Source organism: Carcharodon carcharias, chromosome 20 (assembly GCF_017639515.1).
Source record: "Carcharodon carcharias isolate sCarCar2 chromosome 20, sCarCar2.pri, whole genome shotgun sequence".
NCBI classification, from domain to species: Eukaryota; Metazoa; Chordata; class Chondrichthyes; order Lamniformes; family Lamnidae; genus Carcharodon; species Carcharodon carcharias.
Window position 1 is genome coordinate 67319156 of NC_054486.1, and position 20563 is coordinate 67339718.

Here is a 20563-nt window from a genome sequence, read left to right on the forward strand (position 1 = left end):
AGGGTTCCATTAAAAGAGTAGAAGAATGCCAGTGGAATTTGGGGGCTGACATGTTTAAGCAGTTTTTCATGTCTCTTCATAATTTCAGAAATCTAATTTAATATGTTGATAATATATTTGCTATGTCTTTATTTTAAAATGTACTCTTCATTTCGAAGGTTTGGCCTAGAAAAAAGAGACCAAGACAGGATGGTCATCTTTTTGTCCAGTACAGAAACTTGGAGCAGAAGACAAAGCCTATTAGTTTGTGTGTGTCCACTGACTGTCATACCCGTCAACCTACTCTTGCTCATAGATGCACTAGCAACTCCACCACCACCACCCCCCCCCCCCCCCCCCCCCCCCCCCGCCCCCTGCCCCCCAAAAAAATAGAATTCAGGATAAAACCTAATACTAAACTTACAATAATCTTTTTCCAAATAATAAAGAAATGTTGACATTTATGTTAGGTATTTTGTTTTAAGGTTTACCTGGATAAAGTCAGCAAGAGATCCAAGGCCCTGGTCTCTCCATGTGTATCACCTGCCATGGACTCAAGAAATTCAAAGATATACATCCTTCAGAGAGGATTACTTTCAAATAGTTATTGGAGAAATCAATTAACTCTCTTCAATAGAGTCTTTGTCTTTCTTCTAAGAAACATCCATTCCTCCAAATAAAAGGTGTGGCTATGGGTATCTGCATGGGCCCCAGTAATGCCTGTCTCTTTGTGGGGTATGTGGAGCATTCCTTGTTCCAGTCCTACTCAGGCCCCCTCCCACAACTCTTTCTCCACTGCATTGATAACTGTTTCAGTGTTGCTTCACGCTCTTGTCTGGACCTGGAAAAATTTGTTAACTTTGCTTCCAATTTCCACCCTTGCATCACTTTCACATGGTCCATTACTGACACTGCCCTTCCCTTCCTTGAACTCTCTGTCTCAATTTCTGGTGATAGACTGTCCACCAATATTCATTACAAGTCCACCGACTCTCACGAGCTACCTCAACTACAACTCCTCACACCCTGCTTCATGTAAGGACTCCACCCCATTCTCCCAGTTCCTTCGCCTCCGTCGCATCTGTTCCAATTATGCCACTTTCCAAAACAGTGCTTCTGACATGTCTTCTTTCTTCCTTAACTGGAGTTTCCCACCCACGGTGGTTGGCAGGGCCCTCAACCATATCTGACCCATCTCCTGCGCCTCTGCCCTCACACCTTCCTCTCCCTCCAAGAACCATGGTAGGATCCCCCTTGTCCTCACTTTTCACACCACCGGCCTCCGCATTCAACGGATCATCCTCTGTCATTTCCGCCAACTTCAGCATGATGTCACCACCAAACACATCTTCCCTTCACCCCGCCGTCGGCATTCCGTAGGAACTGTTTCCTCTGGGACACCCTGGTCCTCTCCTCCATCACCCCCTACAGCTCAACCCCCTCCCATGGCACCTTCCCATGCAATTGCAGAAGGTGCAACACCTGCCCCTTTACTTCCCCCCTCCTCACCGTCCACGGGCCCAAACACTCCTTTCAAGTGAAGCAGTGCTTCACTTCCACTTCCCTCAATTTGGTCTACTGCATTCGCTGCTCCCAATGCAGTTTCCTCTACATTAGAGAGACTAAATGCAGACTGGGTGACCGCTTTATGGAACACCTTTGGTCAGTCCACAAGCATGACCCAGACCTTCCTGTCGCTTGCCATTTCAACACACCACCCTGCCCTCATGCGCACGTATCCATCCTTGGCCTGCTGCAATGTTCCAGTGAAGCTCAACACAAACTGGAGGAACAGCACCTCATCTTCCGATTAGGCACTTTACAGTCTTCCAAACTTAACATTGAGTTCAACAATTTCAGATCATGGATTCTCTCCTCCATCCTCACCCCTTTTTGATCCCCTTTTTTCAAATATTTATTTTAAAATTTTTATATATATATTTTTCCCCACCTATTTCTATTATTATTTTTAAAATTTATATCCATTCATTGTTTTATCCCCACCTTTTAGCCTATTTCGATCTTTTCTCCCACACTGTCCCCTCCCTCCACCCCATCCCCCCTAGGGCCATCAGCCATTTGCTCATCCTGCTTTCTATTCTTAATGTCACCATTAGCACCTCCTTTAGCCAATATCACCACCCTTTGACCTTTTGCAATCTCTCCTTTGCCTCTGCCTATCACTGGCCTTCCATCCAGCTTCACCTGTCCCACCCCGCTTAAACAGTATACATTTCAGCACATTTCTACTTCTCTTTAGTTCTGAAGAAGAGTCATATGGACTTGAAATGTTAACTCTGTCTTTCTCTCCACAGATCCTGTCAAACCTGCTGAGTTTTTCCAGCAATTGTTGTTTTTGTTTTAGATTTCCAGCATCCGCAGTATTTTGCTTTTATCTATTCCACAGCACTGGAATGAGTTGGCACTGGGTCATGTTGTTGGAAATATAATTACCTAAAGCATGAACTCTATTTGCAACGGATTACAATGTCTACATTTTTCTACATTCTCTCTTCAAAGTATTAACTCATTATTGGGGATATGATTCCACTTGCAGCATTGCCTCTGGTCTTTATGCAAAGAGCCACTGTCTATGGGTGAGCTCTTTGACCATATGAACCTTCACAGCCAATTTGGTCCTTACCTGATGTCCAAACACACAGATATCCAATAGGAGTCACCGGATTGTAATCAAGAGCGAACACTGGCCAATGTTCCCCTATCTATCATAGGGATATTTGAATAATTGTAATAATTCTACTTTAATTCTAGCTAACATCTGCTTATTCAGCACAGGCCAGAAATTGAACCTGTGAGCTTTTGATGAATATGGCTTCATGTTGTCACTCAGCCATCTAGGGAGCTAGTTCTTAGAATGTATTATATTCACAGATACAGTAGGAATATATTTTATAACCAGAAGCACAAAGACATTTTGTACCTTTTTTTAATCCATTCACATTACTGGCAAGGCCAGCATTTATTGCCCATCCTTAATTGCCCCGAGAAGGTTGTGGTCAAACTGTTAATAGTGCATGTGGTTTATGTACCCCCACAGTGCTGTTAGGGAGGAAGTTCCAGGGTTTGGCCCAGTGGCAGTGAAAGTCGGTAATATATTTCAAAGCCAGGATGGTGTGTGATTTAGAGGGAAACTTGAAGGTGGTGGTGTTCCCACGCACATGTTGCTTTTGTCCTCCTGGAGGTCATGGGTTTGGGTGGTGCTGCTGAAGAAGCCTTAGTGAGTTGCTGTAGTGCCTTTGTAGATGTTGAATGTTTAAGGTGGTCAATGAGATGTTGACCAAGCGGGCTGCTTAATTGTCCTTGATAGTGTTGATCTTCTTGAGTGTTGTTGGATCTGCATTCACCCAATAGTGTAGGGTATTCCATCACATTCCTTACAGATGGGGGAAGTCTGGGGAGTCAGGAGATAAATTACTTGCCTCAGAATTCCCAGCCTCTGATTCAAGATGTTAATGCAGACTTTGATCGCTGTTCCTTCACTGTTGCTGGGTCAAAATCATGGGACTCCCTCTCTAACAGCACTGTGGGTATGACAATACCACATGGACCGCAGTGGTTCAAGAAGGCAGCTCACCACCTTCTCAAGGATAATTAGGGATGGGCAATATTAATGCTGGACTAGGCAGCGACGCCCACACACCATGAATGAATCAAAAAAATGGCAAGGGGAGGTGGTCATCGCCTGGCTCGAATGTTACTGCAACTGCTCAATCACAATTGTTTTATTATATTTTACTACATAGAAATGTGAAACATAAAGAAAGAGGTCTAAACAATCCTACTGTGCTTATTCTTTTCGATTCAGTCGTCAGAAGAGGCTGAAATGGAGAGAATATGAAATTTTCAATAGAGCAAACTGCTCGCCTGGAAGGGTCCATCTGGGAGAGTGTCACATGGTTCAGCGCTAAATCCTGACCTCTTACGTTTTAATGCGCAGAGGATGTAGCATGAGGCGCCTCCTCTGACAGAAGCTGTTGAAAAAGCTGCACTTGAGCAATGCAAGTGGCAGATCGCGGAGAGGGAGTCAGGTAGTAGGAGTGAGAGCAGCTCCTCGCTTCTCGTCAGCCTGAGCCAGTATTGATGTTCTGGAGGATGTGCTCCAGCGAGGTCGACATTCTCTAAGCTGAAGCCGAGAGCGCTGGCAACCGAGCGGAGGCCGGGAAGCGGACTGAGATCCAGCAGCAGTTGGTAAGCCTTGCTTCGGCTGCTGAATGAGATTCAAAGCTTTTAGGACACGATTGCCTCTTGTAACCGGCACCAGCAGCTGCAGGAAGTACCCATGTGAAGTTACTGTCGGTAGGGGTGATCTTCAAGGACAAGGCAGGACGTTTCTTCCCAAACACCTCCAAAAAAGCCATTTTGCTGCCTTAAAGTTGCTGACATTTTATTGGATATATTCACTTTTTTTTAATTGAATATGGCATTTTTTAAAAAAATTCCTAGACGAGATTGCAGCTTATTGTGCATGTGTTTAATTGAACAGGGGCGGGTTTGGGTGAATTTCTTGCTGAATTAGAAAGGTGGCTGGGATTGGAAGCTGAGTTTTGGGGTAAGCCTGTTTCCCGAATCTCCCTCCCACTGAGCTCCGGAGCCGCAGAGATCCCCCGACCGCCTTTATGGTGAATCATCTGTGTGTGTGTGTGTGTGTGTGGTTGCTCCGTGGCTTGATGTTCGCCAGTGTCTTTGTGTGGCAAGCGTTAACATCTAGAATCAGGTTCTTGTTCATACTGTGAGACAACATCCGTGCAGGTTAAAATCAAGTAACTACTGTTTTGATCTTTGACCAACTTCAAAAAACACATTGTATACAGTAACGGCCAAGAAATTTGATTATGTTCTTAATTTGGAATATTTTATCACTTCGTCCTTGGCTGATGGGATTTAAAAGTATTTGCTGAGCACACTGTTGCTTCGATCGTTAATCTGATGGCGGTAATATTAAGATTATTTGCAGAATCTTCAGATATTGCTATGATCAAGCACGCCAACGTTAATTTAACTTGATGTATCTCTGTTTTATAAAATAAATTAATTTCCATATTTTCACGGTAATAAACAATGCCATCTTAAGTAACATGTTCTCTTTAAAAAAAAGTGTGGTTTTCAGTCAAAGCTGGGTTAAGAATTTTAGGTAGCCTGGACATCAAGAATATTTAGGACCCCCACCACCACCCATGAAACCCCATCCCTGCCAAACCCATTAAAACACAGTGTAAAACACACGAAGAAATAGGCTTGGCTAGTGCAACACATTTCACGCTGGCCTCCCACGTTCTACCCTCCATAAACTTCAGGTCACCTGCTGCCTGTGTCCTTATTTGCAACAAATGCCATTCACCTATCATACTATACTTGCTGACCTACATTGGCTTCTAGTAAAGCAAGGCCTCAATTTTAAAATTCTCATCCTTATTTTCAATTCCCTCCATGGCTTCACTCCTCCCTATCTGTATTACCTCCTTCAGGCCTGCAATCCTGCAAGATATCTCCACTCTTCCAATTCTAGCCTCTTGAACATCCCTGATTTCAATTGCCCACCATTGGTGGCCAGGCCTTTAGTTGCCAAGGTCCTAAGCTGTGGCATTCCCTCTTTAAACTTCACCACCTCCCTACCTTTCTTTTCTCCTTTAAGACACTCCTTAAAACCTATTTCTTTAACTAATCTGACCTAATAACACATGTTTTGTTTAATAATGTTCCTGTGAAATGCCTTGGGACGTTTCAATATATTTACCACGCTTTATAAGTGCAGGTGGTTGTTACTATACAATATTAATAACATCATATCGCAATATGGTATGCTTAAATGAAACTGAGCTCTTGGCTGAATGCAGTTTATCTCTTCTGTGGCAAGTTTTACTGGGACTGAAGTTTTAGTTAGGCCCTCTTAGGTGAAGTTCACAGGCTTGTGTCTTAATCCACCCTGTAGAGCTATTAAAATGATAATACAACTTTTTTTTACATGACATAATATTGAAACGCAGCAGGTTCCTCCACTTTCAGTGATGGGAAACACTTTGAAGGATGTGGTGATGGCCTTGAGCTTCTGGGTCTTTGGGGATCATAATTGGAAAAAATATTATAAATTTAGTCTTTATAGCTCCCCCTAAACAATAATATTAAAATTACAGAAGGAAGCCACTTCTCCCATTGCACCAGTGTTTTCCTATGTTAAAACTGGTAAATAAACACAATTTGTCATTGTGTAGTAACCACTTCAGTGTCATCTTGTATTAATGCTCTCTCTGGGGTTGGGGGCAGAGAGGAAAGCAGGTTCTTCTTCTCATTGCCTATTTTTGTAGTAATCTTGAGTCTCTTCCTCGTTGCTACTGCTATGTTAACCAGGGGAAATAACCTTTCACTTCTTACCTCCTCGAAACTATTCAAAATTTTGAAAATTTCTTAGATCCACCCTTTTCTGCAAAAGTCCCAGTTTCGTGGTCAATATTTATTCCTTAATGTCACTAAAACAGATCATTGTCATTTCTCTTTGTGGTACATTGTTTAAAATGGGCTGCCACATTGCCCTATGTTGCAACAACGACTTCCTTTCAAAAATACATCATTGTGAAGTACTTTGGGTGTATTTATATTTGCCCTTTTCCTTCACTTTTTGTGAAAAATTTACAGGTGGGAACATTTAGTTTCTAGTCTTGCCCTGGACGAAGCCAAGCTTCTGTTAATGCTAATAAGAGCATGTATTTATTTATCTATTCCAATTAGTTCCTCCAATTTCTTTACTCTATTTAGAATGCTTTGCAAGTTTGCATATAAACCAGTAATTCTGACTTAACCATACTTCTCGGTAACATTTCTCTTCCATTTCTTTGTTCAAAAATTCCCTTCTATCCATACCCTTCCCCATGCATAATATTTTGGCCTACTTAGCTTTTTTTAGTATATCTATTCTTAACCCTCCTGTACATGCTCTTAAGGTTTGTTTCTCCCCAGTCGTCTTAGTTAAAAAGATTTCCTCACTGCTCTGTTCACTTTCTCTGAGGACGTTGTTACTGGTGCGTTACTTCCTAATTATTCCTTTTACATTGGGAACAAGATTGGGAACAGTAATACATAGTTGCATTTGATTTGCATAGTGTATCATGTACTGTTCAATTGTTCAAATAGGAAAAATAAAATTTCAAGTATAAAAGTGGAAATCATTGGTTGTTTACAAATTAACCACTGTACTCCATCCCTGTTGCATCACTTTCCTCTCTGTGAAGGCAAGCAATAGTTGAGTCATGGCTTTCTTCATGATTGTAATCACTGTTGCTTCATATGAACCATCAAGAGCTGCCTTTATATTGGACCAAGTGTCACCCACTAAATATTTCCTTTCCTGAGACTTGTTGCTCCATTTCCATTTGATGCAGTACTTGATTTAGTGCTGTGCCTAGGAAATCCATCAAAGAAGAATACTTTCATATATATGGTGGAGGCTGGCACTGGAACTTGGACAACATGAGCTGTAAACTGTCACTGGGAGGCTATCTCTATTCTATATTGGCTTAAATGTTCCTACTTTAAATGGATTTTTTAGTCTAAAGCATAGCTTTTAATTAATATACTTAATGCTACTCGAAAGATGGATCCATTGCTGCGTAGATTTATTTTCTGATATTTTAATCTTATTTTCATGGGCTGTTCCAGTGGTTCATTGGGCAGGTACACTGCATTCTGTGGGGGGTTGGTGGTTCTTGGGGGAAGCAGGAGGAGAGCTGATCATGAATGGTGGAAATGCTGAGGAATCAGGAGGAAAACTCTTGCTCCTCCTGGTTCCACATGAAATTATATATTTTTAAAACTTACATTTTTGATGGGGTCCCTACCTGACTGTGATCTCCAGGTCTGTTCCAAGGAATTGTTGAGTAGCTAAACTGCATGTTGTAGTATTCGACCATACAAATCAAGGTGGTCTCAATCTTTGAAGTTGCACTGTTGGCTGATCTCTGTTGGGGCAGCAGTCACCCTACAGTTGAGCTGAGTGCCCCTAAGATTGCAAATTGAAGAAATTAGAAATTCTTATGCAGTCATTCAGAAACAATCATTGAAATGCTCAGCAAGTCGGGTGGCACTTGTAAAGAAAAGATAAATATTGATGGTTCAACCATAGTGCTTTGGCCAAAGTGGAAGATATTGCATATAAAAAGGGACATAGCGAGATAAAGAGAAGGAAAAAGATCGCATACACAAGAAATGAAAACAAATGCCATGTAAAGTGATCAGGAGGATAGGAGAAGGATCAGAAGTGATAATAGTGTTAGATGAAAGGAGACATGATGAGAGAAATTAAAGAAGTAAAATAAACATTTTTAGAGTGGGTTGGGTAAATTGGAAATGGGGAATATGAAAATCTGGCAAAGCAGAACAGACTCCAGTGGCCCAAGAATCTTGTGAGAAAGAAACTGGTTAATGTCAAGAGTGTAAACCACCCTGCTGGCAGTATACCGATAAGGAACCCCCATCCTATGTACCAACACAATCTATTTTTCATCTTGGGAAGTGCTGGTTCACCTATACTACACACTGGTGATCATGCTAGTTAGTTGGGTGATGTGTGAGAAAATGTTTAGGCTCAGTTATGATGTCTTCAAGTAACAACTAGCTTGTCAATACTCAGGATGAAATTTAACGCCCTTCCCCGAGGCAAGTTTGGTGGTTGAGGATGGCATTTAATTGGGCAGGGGAGTGCAGGGTGGGAATCCCACCTTCTTCCCGCCTCTGTCCTGATTAAGTCCTTGGTGGAAAAGCTCGTGGAGGGCCTTCCAAGCTGCTGCTCATTGAGGCCTTTAAGTGGGCAATTAATACTATGCAGGAAACCCAAAAAGCAAATTCTCTCCGGGTTTCTTGCAGGCGTCCATTGTGCGTGGCAGGTGGCTCCTTGTGCAAAGGCACTCAGTTTCTGATCGCGAAACCTGCCATCAGAGAGACAGCCTCTCCTCCTTCTCTGCAACCCCTGTCCTACCATCACCCATTTGTGCCTGAAACCCTTGGCTATCCAAGATCATGGGTGGCTCCAATACTGGCAGCAGCCACCTCTCCAGTTGTTGAGCAATGAAGAGCTGCGAGCCCTGATTGGTTAGCAGCTCTCTGTGGGTGGGACCTCCGTGCCTGGGGTTCTTGATCCTGGGCAAGGCCTGCCATTGCCCAGTTAAGAGTCTGATTGGCACTTAATTGGGCAGGCCTTCCTAAAAATAGAGGTGATGTGGGTGCTCTTGCCAACCCTCCAGAAGGCTAGACCCCCTTTGCCTCCCTTAAATACTGCTCTCAATGTCTAGGCTTGCAGAAGTTGCCTAATGGTTGCTGGTATACAAAGAACCATACCTCAGCATACTGTCATCTTCAGGGAGGGAGGGCTAGAAAAAATGAAACTGGCTTTTATATTCACAGATGTTTCGGCTGGATTCTAGGAGAATGGAATCATAAAATTGCTCCCGGTGTTACAGTTAATCCAATTTGCTTATCCTGGTTGCAGAATCATAGACTCACCGAAAACCGCAGGGCGCTCAAAAAATCATTTTTTTTCCTAAGTAAATCAAATATCTTTTGCTTTCAGCTATCTCAATGCTGTAATTAATTGCTTGTTAGTGGGACCTGTTTAGGATCTGGGCTACACAGATAGCATGCATTTCAGTTAACCTAGAGACCTGACCAAAGCTGATCCGAAATTGGACTTTGGACCTCATTTCAATAATTTGGGTGAGCTGCTGATGACTGTTGCACCTTCTCTGGCAGCTCTCGCATTTCAGCCCATAAATTCCATACTGCTTGCGTCTAGCAATGGCCCTCAGGTAAGAGGAGGGAGGGGAAGAGGTAGGAGTACTGTGGAGTCAGGAGGAGAACTCTTGCTTGTCCTGGCTCTATGTCAATTTTACTTTCTGTAAAACTTACCTTTTTAGTGGCAGCCCCTAGCTAGGCTGCATCCATGCTTGGAAAACCTATGCAGAACAGGCCTGGAGCCTGCTTCATTCAGGGTAGCCCAATCTCTCAGAGATGTCCTACAGTAGGCATACATAAGGTAACAATTTAGCACAAGCAAGGCACCAGACATTGGAAGGTCGTCCAAGGTCAGTAATGCATTGAACATTTTTCGGGTGCCCTTGGATTCAGCCCCCAGACCTGCAAAATCGATCAATTTTGCCTCAGTTTTACAAACACTACCAATTGACCTTTTCAACCCTGCAGCCTTTTGTCACCAAATAATGTCAGGTAGTCTACTGTTTGAAAAATCTAGGAGACATAACTTTGAATTGTTGCCCTGTGAAATAATAATTCCAAAGAGCTGTTTAAAGTCCAAAGTGTTATAAAGAAAGATCTATGAAGAAAAGTAAGAAGTGATCCTCATTTTTTTTACAGAGGAAAAGTCTTGCAGTAGTTCTAGCCATTTTTGCCGGAAACAGCATATCAGCATGTCAATTGACAACAAAAGGTTGCTAACAACCTCTCCTGTGTAGCTACTGCCTGCTGTTTGGTAGGTGAAAACATGAATGATGAAACTCCACTTTCCTGCGGAGACAGAGTCATAAAAATAAATTGATACTAGAAGCTAGTTAAAGATGTATATTATATATTAAAAACAAATTATGAGCAGCCTAGAGTCTTTTGTAAAATTTTAAACCAAACTGCCACAATCCCTTTGTTTAAATCCATCTATTGGTAACATTTCTGGATCAGGGGGCCATTTTCATTTTGATTGTGGAGCTGCAGGTGGAATGAACTAGTGCAATAAATCAAAGCTTCATTGTTTGGCATAATAATGGATGTCAGGATAATCACATTTTTTAAAACTGTGACTGCCCAAGCAAAGCAGACTTTTAAAATGGCCTCAGTTGGTCATTGTTAATGACCTCAAGTCACTGATTTCAAAATTTTAACCCACTGAAAATTCATCCTTGCTCTATAATGTTGTGTTCAAAATGGTCAAAATCTAATTTGCACATTCTCACTGTAAATAACCCAGTTTATGCACACATATAATATATATATAATATATATATAACACACCTTATCCATTTCATGTTATCATCATCAGATTATAAATGCCTATAACTCGCTGTGGCTCAGTGGGTAGCACTCATGCCTCTGAGTTAGAAGGCTGTGGGTTCAAGTCCCACTCCAGAGACTTGAGCACAACAGTCTCAGCTGACACTCTAATACAGTACAGAGAGGAAGCTACACTGTCAAAGGTTCTGTCTTTCAGATGCAATGTTAATCCAATACCCATTGGCTCTCCAAGATGGAGGTAAAACATCTCGTGGCACTGTTTCAAAGAAGAGTACGGGAGTTATCTTTGATTTCCGTGTCAATATTTATTTCTCACCCAACAGCACCAAAATGGATTATCTGGTTATGATCACATTGCTGCTTGTGGGAGCTTCTTGTGTACAAATTGGCTGCTACGTTTCTTACACTAAAACAGCGACTAAAGTTCAAGGCACTTCACTCGCTTTGCTTTTGGATGTCCTTTTTTATTCTTTTGTGGGATGCAGGTGTCGCGGGCAAAGCCAGCATTTGTTACCTTTGAGATGGTGGAGGTGAGCTGTCTTCTTGGACCACTGCAGTCCTGAGTTTGTAAAATGTGCTCTAGAAATGCAAGTTTTTCTTTTAGATGCGACAGTTTTGTAGTGAAATCTTTGGTCTGTAAAGGTAATCTAGGGATATTGTTCTTTCAAGGCATCAACTGAAAGTTCATGCTCATTCAGTTTGTTTTAGAAAAAAGAAATGGATTAATCCTCAAAATACTGAATTTTGATAAATTTTCAAAATATGCACTTTATGTCATTGCTATAACATTAGTATCAGCGGGTTTAGAATGTGTAGAATGAGAGAAAAGTAAAAAGTGCTGCTTTATTTATAGAGTTCGCTGAATAAACTGGAAGTGATGCAAAAAGGTTGTCTGCAAAATTGGACAGAGCCTGAAAATGGGCACAGGTATTGTAATGCATAACTAACTTGTGCCCTTTGGTCGCACACAGTTATCAGGCAAATTAGCTACATCAAAAGCAATGTCAAAGGTGCTGCTGAGTGACTGCATATCTCAGCAGGGGTACAAGTTTGTGTGATGCTAGCACATCTTTAAACTAGTCTTCACTACTTAAAACCAGCCTGAACCTTTTTAAAGGGGATGTGCATTCTGGCTGGAGCAGGTGTTTTTTGCATAAGTGAGTGTGAGCAAGAAGGCCACAGCAGAGAAAATAGCTTGCTCCAAAGCATACTGATGCTGGTGTGGATCCCTTGGAGAGGTGGAAAGGAGGAGAGAGGTTGTGTATTCACAGGGGCCCTGGAAGTCCTCCAAACAAACCATGTGAAGACAGTGAGAGCAGATTGCCCACCACAGCTATGTCAAGAGTCCAGACCTGAAGACCTGGATGCAGTGTCACAAGATGTTCATTGATCTTGATCTTGACTAAGGTCAGTGGATGCATCTACAAATTCCATATCCTACCACGTGTGCCACTAGCTTCATACACACTGCTCAATGCACCTACCCCACCAGGGATAAGGCTGCCAGAATACTGGGTATTGACCATCAAGATACACTGTGTGTATTGTAGTACAGAAGCAGGATATCAGGAGTTGGGGTAAATATCATCAGGGTTAGCATGCAGTACCCACAGAACAACATCTGTATTGTCACTGGTACCCTGCACCATAGGGAAGCTTGCAATCCTCACAAAACCTTGTGCTTGCCCTGTCTGTTTCCAGAGAGAATGAAATGTATTTAGATCTCTTAGAATAGAGACTCTCAATGACCACCACCACCACACACACACACACACACACCCCCCGCCCCCCGCGCCAAACAACACCCCTCTTATGCAACAGCGGACGTCAAACTGGGAAATGTTGCAAATATCTCTTGCTCCAGCCTGGAAGGAGCCAGATGCATAGAAGCTCATGGCCATGGTCACCTTCACAGCCATTGGCAATGCCATCCTCGCCCTGCACTGAAACTACAGTTATGGCTGCAGGAGGTGAAAGATTTTAGTGATGATCTCATTAGTGGAACAGAGATATTTGCCTAGTCCATGCTGAGGTTCAGGGAGGAGAATTGCACTCTGAACATCCTGGGTGGATATGGCCCCTTGCTAAGAATCTTCCACCTCTCCCTCTTTAGCAGCTTTTCCTGCTCTGTGTCACCTCAGTTCATTCTCTCTGCCATGCTGTAGTCCAAGGATACAAATTATTGCACCCCTGTCAAGGAACAAATTGTTTGAAGTCAGGACCAAATCCCACACCGTTTGCCGCAGCACCTCCTGTAAACTTTAGCAGCTTTAAACCATTCTGGAAACCACCAAGCACTTCTGCAATCACAGTAACAGTCAATAGGAACTAACTAACAACTAACCCGTAAGTAGTTGACGATCCCTTTAAATAGTGCTAGTGAACACATTTTCTGCAAGATGCAGTGAATGTATTGAAATGCTAGCGGTCATTTTACCCATAGTATTGTTTAAACTAATTCACTCTGTGGGTATGGTACGTGATGGTTTGATTTAATTTCTATAATGTGGAAGTGCCTTACTGGCTTGTTAATTAGTTAGTTTTGAATCCATAAAGACAGTAAATCAATCATCTTTACTGTACAATTTTATACACACTTAAACTATTCCTAGTTGTTATAAATGTAACTCATGAGCATTGCTATACATATTGGTGGATCATGACAATGGAACTTTTTGTGAAGAAATTGCTTTTAACATTTGATAATAGTTTAATGATTAGGACACAGAATGATAAAGCACAGAGACCATTTGGTTCATTGTGCCTGTACAAGCTTTTTAAAAGAGCTATCCAATTAATAACTTACTCCGAAGGCCCTAAAATCCCCCAATGTACATACAATGGTTTCTTAAATGATTCCACTAATTTTGCAGCCAATACTCTATACAGGAGTCCATTTCATTTTATGGTCACTTTGTTTTAAGATAGTACCCCAGTATCAGTTCCATATTTGCCTTTTACTAGTTTGAACCTGTGTTCTCTTGTTACACTCTCACGATTCTGTCTAAAGTGATTTTCTGGATGTACCTTTTATACCTCTACAAGGTCACCTCTCAAACACTTCTCTTACCATCTCATAAAGCGGAACACCTACTACAGTGCCAGTGAAACTGTCAAATTTTGCAAAATGGACATCCATTGGCCTCAAAGAAAGATGCAAAATTTAGCACTAAACTACGAATAACTTTGCATTTTCGGCCAGGAATCATATATTTATACTATAGCTCTTATACTGTAGCCCTGTATTTATTAATGATGCCCAACTGCTGATTCAAGCCAAATGGTTCTGCCATTTAAGTCCGTCCTTCTAGTTGTGAATTTAGTTCAGTTCCATCAGTCGTCTATGAATTCATTTTGAATCCTGGCCTAAAATGCAAAGTTATTTGTAGTTTAGTGCTAAATTTCACATCTTTCTTTGAGGCCAATGGATGTCCATTTTGCAAAATTTGACAGTTTCACTGGCACTTAGTGGGTGTTCCGCTTTATGAGATGGTAAGAGAAGTGTTTGAGAGGTGACCATATAGAGGAATATAAAGTACATCCAGAAAATCACTTTAGACAGAATCGTGAGAGTATAACAAGAGAACACAGGTTCAAACTAGTAAAAGGCAAATATGGAACTGATACTGGGGTACTATCTTAAAACAAAGTGACCATAACATGAAATGGACTCCTGTATAGAGTATTGGCTGCAAAATTAGTGAAATAATTTAAGAAACCATTGTATGTATATTGGGGGATTTTAGGGCCTTCGGAGTAAGTTATTAATCTAGGCTAAAAAGAGCTTTACTTTTATGACTGACAGATGCGTAGGAACCTTTGTTGCTGATAATTGGTTGGGAAAAAGATAATTTTAAAAATGGATACTGTATTACTGACAAAAACATAGCCTATAAGAATGGAAATTCTGAGCAAATACTTTTGATCCTTGTATCACTTTTCCTCCTAAGCTTCTTTCAAGCAATAATACTTTTGTTAAGGCAATTAATGGACTAATAAATAACAATTAAAATTATTGTGTCTCATCTCTCTGAAATGTGCTGCTTTCAGAGATTTTCATGTGTAATTTGTCAGTGGGTTATCACATGCCCCAGTTGCCTGGATTCAGCACTATCATTAGAATACTTTTCATGAAAGTCTAATAGAGGATGACATGCTCCATTTCATATTAATCTCTATGAATAATTTGTACAAGCTGGGGGAGACATACAGATTCCTAGCAGGAGGTAGGTCTGATATGTCTTAACTTGTTATATGGTTCTCAAATTTGTACCTTACCCAGTGAAACATATCAATTAGAATGACATTTAATTGATTTAAATCCATAGAAGGAAATCGTAAACTTGACTTTCTACTGTAGAAACTTTAGGATACCTGTTATGTTTCAGTATAATGATGTTTAAATTGTGTGTTGCCTTTCTAACTGTATGTTTGAGTCTGTGTGTTGAGAAAGGGAGATCACAGAAAGGAAACCATACTGATTTTGCCCCTCTTCCTGCCCTTTTCTAAACAAAGCTGGTTAGGTTATATACAACCAAGGATGGAATTTCTCCCAATTTGGAAGAGAACTCGTCATTACCAATATGACCGTTCTATTTCGTTTACCAACCATATGACTGAGTGGGAGGGTGGGTCAGTTAGCTCAGATGGTTGTAGTGTGGTGCAGAATAACGCCAACAGTTTGGGTTCAATTCCCATTCCAGCTGATGTATTTTTTTGGGGCCTACCTCCTCACCTTGCCCCATAGTGATGTAATGGCATGAATCATGATTACCAACCTTCAGACAATGAGGATGCTACATAGAAACATCACATAAACAAAGGAATATCTTTGTTTTTCTCGATCATAGCTGATTTAAGCAGAGTTTTGATTCTGGACCTGTGTCCCATTAGGAACACTGCTACCCCAGGCCATCTGATTTTACTTGGAATCCTTCATAATTTTGTGTCTTATTTGGGATTAGATTCCAGAATCATCCCACATTCACGTTTTCAGCAGGCAGGCACTGGAATGGTAACCCAAGTGGTTCTCTCCTTGTCTGTGAACGTTAAGCCAGTTATAGCATCACTACTGCTACCTCAGTAGTTCCTGGATTGCTTTCGTATGCATCAAGATTGGCTCAATGAAAACAGTGAGGTAATCCAGAAACTACTGGAGAAGAAACATAACCTCTACAGGGTTTAACTCAATGACAAGTCATCACTATCCAAGAATGACGCCAACCGTAACATCTAGATAATGGAAGCATCTTTGTATTCTTGTGGGATGATTCCTTGCTCCCAAAAAGCTTAAGAGTTGCAAGCTTCTTGACCAGCACTGACCTCCAGTCTTGTAAACCTCAGCTGGGATAGCATCAGCTCTTGAGGCTTTGCCACTAGACAGGAGGTTGATTGCGTTAGTCATTTCTAACAGCAGGAGAGTGTCATCAAGACAGCAGTTGATGGCAACCTGCCCAATGCAAGCTCAGAGAGATGCAAGACACTTGGCTGAATCAGAAACAGACAAACTTCAGTCTTATGCAAACTGCATAGGCTGGAAGAGATTCTGTGATGCTCTGAAATCTGCCTACAGCCCCCAGTGTCTATTAGTTCACCAATCCTTGTTACCAACAAATCAAACCTGCTCACAGAAAAAGCCCAAATTTTAGTGAGATGAGTAGAGCCTCAAACGGCCTTCATCCTCAATGAAGAAGCAATCAACAGGTTGCCATCCACTGCTGTCTTGATGACACTCTCCTACTGTTAGAAATGACTAATGCAATCAAACTCCTGTCTAGTGGCAAAGCCTTGAGAGCTGATGCTATCCCAGCTGAGGTTTACAAGGCTGGAGGTCAGTGCCTGGTCAAGAAGCTCGCACTCTTTTAGGCCTTATGGGAGCAAGGAATCATCCCACAAGAAAACAAAGATGCCTCCATTATCCACCTGCACAAGTGGAAAAGAACTTGCCAATCTTGCGCCAATCATAGCGGAATCTCGCTGCTCTCCATCGCCAACAAAACCTTTGCCAGAATCCTTCTGAACTGTTTAGTGCAATAGATCAACCAGGATCTGCTGCCACAAAGCCAGTGCGTTTTCAGAAAGGGTTAAGGAACCACTGATGTGGTGGTTGCAGTTAAACAGCTCCAGGAGAAATGCTAAGAAAAGAATGTGGACCTCTATATCACGTTTGTTGGCCTGACCAAGGCCTTTTGGAAGGCAATTTGAAAGGCATCCAAAATGGAATTAGACAGTTTTCTTAAAAGGAAGAACGTTTAAGATTACAGCGATTCGGAAAGCTGGTGCAGACAGGATGGACCAAATGGCCATCTCCTGCACCAAAACAGTTCTGTGATCCTTTAATGGAAAAATTTGGCTGTCCTGAGAAATTCATCTTAATGGTTTGACAGTTCTATGATGGCATACTTGCATGTGTCCTGGATGATGGTGAGTCTTCTGATCTATTCCTAGTCACTAATGGAATTAGCCAACCCTCTTCAGCATAGTTTTCTCTGCCATGCTCTCTGATGCCTTACATGATGATGACCTTGGCATCAAAATCAGATATCGCGTGGTCAGGGAGCTGTTCAGTCTCAGACAACTCCAGGCAAAGACCAAGGTCTCCAAGGACATACTTCATGATTTTCTGTTTGGTGATGACTCTGCAATAGCTGCTGGTTCAGAGCTGAACATGCAGTGTAGCATAGAATTGTTCTCCAATGCAGGCAATGACTTTGGCCTTATCAAAAGCAGGAAGAAAACTGAGGTAATGTACCAGCCTGCCCCAGGAAAGCCCTATCTTGAGCCCAAGCTTTCAGTCCATGAGCAGAACCTGTCAGCAGTAGATATGTTCACTTATCTCGGCAGCAGACTCTCCCAAGCTGTCTATACTGAGAATTAAACACTTACTTTGGCAATTTTTGCAAGTGTAGACTTTGAACATCAGTCTGAAAATGAACAGGAGTAAGTCGGTGTGTACCAAACTGAGTCTATAGAGCAATAGTCCTGCCCACTCTGCTCCACCAATGTGAGACTTGGACTATATACCAGCGTCATGCTAAGAAACTCGACCACTTTCACTTGAGCTGCCTTCTGAGGCTCAGATGGCAGCATGAAATATCAGACACCTGAGGTGCTCACTCAAGCTGGCATGCCAAGAATCCACACCATATTGAGACGGTCCTAATTGAGTTGGGCTGATCATCTAACCAGAGTATCTGACACTCGTTTACCAAAGCAAATTTTCTATGGAGAGCTTGAGTATGGGATGCACTCTCAAGTTGATCAAAGGAAGTGCTACAAGGACAGTCTTTAGGCTTCACTTAGGAGTTTTGATATCGACTTCCGAGTCCTGGAAGAAGCTCATCCAGGATTGCTGCACCTGGCACAACCAGCTGAAAAGCAGCACAACCTCCTTTTGAAAGCAAGCGCATATCAAAATCAGAAAGAAAATGCAAGGATAGGAAATCCCAAGCCAGCAACTCGTCCAAAACTCAATCATTTATAGCATCCTGTCCTATTTGCAGCAGAACCTTTGGCCTTAGTAGTCACCAACGTACACACTGGAACTCTTACCAAACACCCCATATGATGAACATGGCCATCTTTGCCTCGAAGGATGAACAAGAACTGCCACCCCAGCTGAAGGGGCACAAAATGAGGATCGAATCTGGATCCTCTGCTCTGCTCTGTAGCTCAGCTATCCCTGGATAAATTCATTGAGACATCAGGAGAGCATATTCAAGTTTTCACTTTTAATTTACACTTTTTTTTCAATATTAATAAAATTAAGAATTTCTATTTTCATTCTTGGGCTGTGGGTATCTTTGGCAAGACTGCATTTACTGCCCATCCCTAGTTGCCTTGAGATGTTGGTGGTGGGGCTGATTCTTGCAACGTTGTAGCATTTTGAGGAAACTGAGTAGCTTGCTAGGCCAGTCCAGGGCACAGTTAAGAGTCAAATCTGCTGGTGTGGAACAATGAATGACTTTGCCATTTTTGACAGTTTGATTTTTTTTCTCTATTTGAATATGTGGCAAATGCTTTCTTAAAAGCTCCTTTTAATGTTCTTTACAGTGCATGTTTGTAAGCATCTGGTAATGTTCTATTTAATTGGTTGATTCGATTTCACACGTCTGTACTTGGGAATTAGTAACGGGAGTGATATTGTGCATGAAAGCTTGTTATCCTTGTTTGTTGAAAGCAAAGGAGCTTTCTTTAAGTCACGTAGCCTCCTGAAGTAATAGTCAAAGAGTATTCAGACTCTTTTGTGTTGTCTCCAGCTCCACATTATGTTGCAGCTGGTGTCATTTGGAAACCTCAACAAACCTTGCTGACATTAATAAATGCAGTCATTACTGTTAAGTGTGTTCTCCTATCATCACAGCAAGTGGGAAGTGAGTTTGCATCCAGCTGATGCCAACAAGCTTTTTGTATTGCGATTAGTGACAGTTACCTGCCGCTGAGCAAGTGTCATGCTGAGTGAGATTCAAAGTAGAAATGTTTCCAGAAAGGCAGTGTCTTTTGTACAGCAGCCACAGAAAGTCACTATTTAGAAATTGCAAGTTTAGTAACTGCAGAATTATATGCATTACATCTTTTGAAATGTAATTTGCTGTAAATTTTAGTATACCAATTGAAAGCAACTGGCACATCCCACTGAGGAGTATGGTCACCCAAGCTGCTGCAGTACTTTTTATTAAGTACCATGGTTCTGAGCCTTTAACTATATCAGTGTGAAACAATGACATCTGCAGAGCAACATAATTAAGTTTACGGGGACACAGCTGATGATTTTTTGGGGGGAATCAATCAGTTGCTTTTGTGTTGAGGGTTTGTGATGTGTCATTGAGATGTGCTGCTTTTTAAGATGCAGCTTAAGCTGTATTTTGTTAAGATTCTGGTTTTGAGGGGGTTGGTGTGTGAACTGGGATGGAAGCATGGCCATGTTTTCATTTCCCTTTCTTTGGTTTGTCTAAGGTTAATTTTCACGTTTTTAGTGTATCTGTATTATTTCACATATATATTTCTTTTGTCAAAGCTTTGACTTCACTTGTTACATCCTAGACACACTGTAAGATAAGCTCATTGGCGCTACTATCCCTTGTCAGTTGGCTGATACAAAAATCTGAAATATTGACTTTATCGGTGTTATAGAGTTGATTTTCCAGGCAACTTTTCTTGGTGGAATCATTGAACTTTATTTACAAGGCGGCAGCAGCAACTACATGTGTGCATCAAATTCTATAACTAAAGAACTGTCCCCTAAAGGTTCCCTGTGCTGATAACTCATTGGTTTACACAGATCATGTGATCTTACAACTCTATTCTTAAAGCTACAGTACTACATTTATCAAAACTATAATTACTACAATCAGGGATACAATGGAATTGTAACATTATTCATTTGTCTTTTGGGACAAAAACGGAGTACACCAGTTCTTCAACCTTATGACCGCAGAATGCAAATCATATAACTCCTTACATTAGGGCTTAGAGCACAGAAACAGGCCATTTGGCCCACCAGGTCCATGTTAATGTTTATTCTTCAGATGAGCTTTCTCCCAGCTTAGTTCATCTAACC

The 20563-nt window shown here is 41.5% G+C and overlaps 1 protein-coding gene across 3 annotated transcripts in view; it reads left to right on the plus strand.

Annotated features, from left to right (window-relative positions):
• Positions 1-3947: 3947 nt before the first annotated feature.
• Positions 3948-20563, plus strand: part of nin (ninein (GSK3B interacting protein)) — a 189578-nt gene continuing 172962 nt past the window's right edge. For all 3 annotated transcript variants that reach the window (XM_041214930.1, XM_041214931.1, XM_041214932.1), the window contains exon 1: positions 3948-4188. The gene's annotated coding sequence lies outside the window, so the exon portion shown is untranslated. The remainder of the gene's footprint in view (positions 4189-20563) is intronic.